The 5,000-nt window shown below is 46.2% G+C and overlaps 1 pseudogene; it reads left to right on the top strand.

Annotated features, from left to right (window-relative positions):
- The window catches only part of LOC143350937 (large subunit ribosomal RNA), a 10,525-nt pseudogene that overhangs the window by 3,631 nt on the left and 1,894 nt on the right, over window positions 1-5,000 (top strand).

Below are 5,000 nucleotides of genomic sequence, written 5' to 3' on the forward strand. Positions count from 1 at the left end.
CCCAGCCTGTTGAGCGAAAGAAAAGAAAGAAAGAAAGAAAGAAAGAAGGAAAGAAAGAAAGAAAGAGAGAAAGAAAGAAAGAGAGAGAACGAAAGAGACAAAAACGAAAAAGGGGCTATATGCCCCTTTTTCACTTTGAGCAAATATAGAGATTGAAGGGAATGATCATAAAAAAGGGGCTATATGCCCCTTTTTTGCTTTAAGGGCTTTTTAAGCCCGCCACGACGTCTGTGCTGTGTCAAAAGCAATACGCCGCTGGCATTTTTAAAAAAAAATGCCGGCGAAAGCAATACGCCGCTGGACTTAGTCCAATTCAGCGCACCAAAACATCTGGTGACAGACGTCGAAATGTCCGGAAGGCCGACGGACCGAACCAAGTGACAACACTAGCACCAAGACCTGAAAAGGAAAGAAAGAGACAAATAATGCAGGAATCGAACATCTACCAAAATAAGAACCAAAATGTCTCAGAATGAAGAGGTCTCAAAACCCTCAGGGACAGTGGTGTGAGTGGTACACGCCACTGTACGGGTAGCGAACCCGAGGAGCCTGAGCACCCATACCGTAAATCCCCTGTTGGTCGTCGCAACGACCCATTCGCAACTCCTCTCGGTCTTGCCTATGGTACGCGACGGCAGCGGAAACGGGGGGCTTGGCTTTACCGCCCGGCCTGCGAGAATGGCAACTCTTCAAACGGCCTCCAAATCCTAAGCTCTGCTTCGTGGTGATGGGATGAATGGTTGGGGGGGTAGCCCCAACCCCAAGCGAACAACACTGGGGTACCTGCCGACCCCCTGGTGATGGCATGCTCGGCCTCAGGGCACCGTGTGTCAGGCCTGTCCTGGAATGGCGGCTCTTCCCGGACAGTATCAAAACCGACCATACTCGTGGGATTCTTATGGATAACACAAATACAAAACACAAAAACAAAACAAAGGAAACGACATTGGCAACACAAAAGGAAAAAGAAAAGGAAAAAGGCAAAAGGAACACGAAAGCGAAGGCGAAAAGAACCTTCCTTAGTCAGGTGACAGCGGACAGCTCTACGGATAGTAGCAGCGGTAGCTCTGACGAAAGCGAGGCAATGAGCGCGGCAGAACTCAGGTCTACTGAGAAGTGCTGCGAAAATGAAAAGAAGGCCATCCCCCCTCGCAAGAGGAAGATGGTCGAAAAGGAAGCGTCCGACACCGACGAAGCGCTCATGCAAATGACTACAAGGAGCATGTTGCAAAAGCCACAACCGGAGCCTACACCACCGGAACCGGTTGAAAGGGTCAAAACCCAAAGAAGTGAATTAGAACACTATCTTCTGAATGAGACAGAGATAGACAAAAAAGATATTGGAACCATTATGGCAAAATGGGGGATTATGGAGAGTATTCTCTATAATCTCATCATAGAAAATGAAAAGCTAAAAGCCATAAACGAGCAGAAGGGCCCAGCGCTCTCCTACTCGCAGGTGGCTAGCTTAAGCAAGGGGCAGACCTGCACCCCAATCACCAAAGTAGGACCTGCTCCGGCCACCAAACCGGTGGGTCCGAAGAAGGCAGGCGAGGTCATCCTCGTGAGGCCTTCAAAAGAGACCGATAAGAGAACCAATGAGGAGATCAAGCTCAGCATTACAAAAGAGCTAAAGAGCATCCGCTCTAAGCTCCATGTAAAGGGCATTCGGCAGATGAGGAGTAAAGGACTCATCATAGAAGTCGAAAATAAAAGCGATGCGGACTTGATTAAGAGTGTCTCGCTTCAAAAAGCGGGCCTCAAAATCGAAGATCCGAAAAAACAGAGCCCTAACATCATAATTTATGATGTTGAAAAGGAGCACTCCCCTGATGAGCTCAAAACTGAATTGATTCAGAAAAACTTCCACGACAAGAGCGATAAGGAAGTCGAAATGCTTGAAAGAGGTATCTCTTTCAGGCACTCCTTCAAAGCGAAGGACAGCGAAAAAGTAAACTGGATCGTGGAAACTCCCGGTCCGGTTTACAAGGAATTGACGGCTAGAGGAAAGGTGTTCATGATGTGGTCATCGTATCGCATCAGGGAATACCTGAATTATACGAGATGCTTTAAGTGTCACGGGTTCGGGCATCTAGCAAAGAATTGCAGTGCGCCGAACCAACTTTGCGAAAAATGTGGTTCCAAGGACCACCTTAAGGAAAAATGCACAGTCAAAGATGCGCCAAAATGCGTCAACTGTGCAAGGGCGAAAAGGAGTGACGTGAATCACTCAGTCAAAGACAAGAACTGTCCCGTATTTGTACGGTACGCGGACATGGTGAAGACTAAGATCAACTGGACATGATCATCGCCCAGATCAATGCTCAGAGGTCGGCTGCAGCAGCAGCAAATATACTAAACAGAATCCAAAAGGATAGTATAGACATCATCTGTGTACAAGAACCTTATACATACGGCAACAAGGTTAAAGGGTATTCTACAAGTGTCACGACAATCCAACCAGACACTGAGTCTCCTTGGGTAGCGACAATAATCGCAAACAACAATATTCAGGCGTTTCAATTAAATGCAGATAAAGACCGTCATATCATGACAGTACACATACAATATGGGCAAACTAACTTCTTTTTAGTAAACGTGTACTGTCAATACTCATTGGAGATCGATCCAATACTGACAAGACTGCAAAAATCACTGGACAGCTTGAAAAATGAAAAAGTATTGATAACAATGGACTCTAATGCTCACTCGGTACTATGGTATTCCAGCCAAACTGACAACAGGGGAAGGAAAATGGAGGATTTTATCCTCCAAAACAACCTGAACCTGCTGAATCAGCCAAATCAAGCACCCACTTTTCTAACCAATAGAGGCGAATCGAATATTGACCTGACACTTGCATCGATGAGCCTAGTAAACAGCTTAACAGACTGGAAAGTGTGGCCTGACTGCAACGTCAGCGACCACAGCTTAATTACAATGAAGTTGGGAATCAGAAGTAGAGACAACACACATCTCTCCCACCGCAGCGGATACAACATCCGCAGGGCGGACTGGGAGAGATTTAACGTAGAAGCAGATAACCGCATCACTGACGCCTTTCTGCAAAGAATAGGCACAGTGACTGCAGAAAGAGCAGCGAATAAACTTACCAGAGTGCTGAGAGACATTAGTGACATTGCAATACCCAAAATTAGAAACCGACCTGCGCGGGTCCCTTGGTGGACCCAAGAACTGACAAACCTAAGGAGGTCAGCGACTAGAGCCAGAAGGCAGCTCGCTAGAGCAAGACGGCTCAACAACGTGCACGACGTAGAAAACCTAAGAGCTCAGTACAGGAGAGCAAGAAATCGATACACAAAGATGATCAAAGAACAGAAGACACTGGCCTGGCAAAACTTTGTCTATACTGAAGGAAATAGAGATCCTTGGAGTTTAGTATATAAAATAATCCGGGAAAAAGTAAATAGCGAAGAAACTTTTTCATCCCTTAAACTTCCAGATGGCAATTACACAAAGACATGGAAGGAAACCATGGAAGCCATTTTAAAGAAAGTGGTGCCGCAAGGGCAAAACCTAACCGATGAGCGAGCACACATGGTACTGAAGGAGGAAATCTCCTCATACAGTAACCAAAATATGGAAAGAAAAATTACTGGGAAGGAAGTAAGGGATGCGGCTAAGAAATGTAAGAACAGAAAAGCCCCTGGACTTGATGAAATCAAACCCGAGATCATCAAGAAAATAATCGACCTCAAAGAGCACGTCCTAGTTGAAGTCTTCAACAAGTGCCTAACAGACTCGGTCTTCCCCAAGACTTGGAAGTCGGCACTATTAAGAATCATTCCTAAAGGAAAGGACAGGGATCCGGCAAGTGTCAGCTCTTACCGGCCCATATCGCTCCTCTCATCCATTGGCAAAATTTTCGAGAGGATTATAGTTAACCGTATCGATGATACATACAGAAACAGGGGACTGGAACACCCCAGGCAATACGGCTTTAAAAGCCGAAAATCAACCGAGGATGCACTACTCGGGTTGAAGAGTGGAGTGAAAGGGTCGAACAAAAAGTACGTTATAGCACTTTTTGTGGACATTGAGGGTGCGTTTGACAATCTGTGGTGGCCCGCTATCGAAAAGAGACTAGTCGACGCGAACTGTAGCTCCAACCTGGTCAGATTGGTGAAGAGCTACTTTAAAAGAAGGGACGTACAAGTAAGATCAAGGTACGAAAAGGTAACCACGCGTATGCGAAAAGGGTGTCCGCAGGGGTCAATTATTGGCCCAAAGGCCTGGTGCTGGTGCATGGACACCCTTTTACATACCTACACCAACACCTTCGATGCCGATGAGCTCGAGGTGGTTGCATACGCGGACGACTTGGCTATCCTTATAAAAGCGAACACGCGAAGCGAACTAGAGACCTCTGGAAGCAGGGCCACGGAAATACTGCACGACTGGTGCAAGCTACACAGGTTGCAAGTCTCCCCCTCAAAGACCCAAGCAATGGTGATGAAAGGAAAGTTGGATGCGGCAAGACCCCCAACAATAAGAATCACGGGAGAAACGATAAGGTTTGTAGACCAAACCAAATACCTTGGCGTGATCGTGGATAAGAAGTTGAACTTCTTAAACCACGTTAAGAACATTAGAGTCAAACTCTCTCGATTTATATTAAATCTAAGGAGAGTAGCGCACCAAGAATGGGGGATTAAATCCCACATCTTGGATGTGCTATATAAAGCTGTCTTCCTACCCATAGTCACTTACGGCTGTGTGGTATGGTATGACAAAGTAACGCATTCACACGTGAAGAGAAACCTCGATGCTGTGCAACGAGTAATGTTACTCCTAATGACGAAAGCATGCAGGACCACATCAACTGAAGCGATGCAGGTCATCAGCGGAAATCTGCCTCTAGATCTAGAGGTTGTGAGAGTTGGTATCATGTCTCAAGTCAGGAGAAATCTCCGTGTCGAATGGAAACAATATTCCTTTCGGCCAGTTGAAAATCCAAGAGCCATAAACCTCAAAGAGGA

This window comes from Colletes latitarsis, unplaced genomic scaffold (assembly GCF_051014445.1).
Source record: "Colletes latitarsis isolate SP2378_abdomen unplaced genomic scaffold, iyColLati1 scaffold0046, whole genome shotgun sequence".
Lineage (NCBI taxonomy): Eukaryota > Metazoa > Arthropoda > Insecta > Hymenoptera > Colletidae > Colletes > Colletes latitarsis.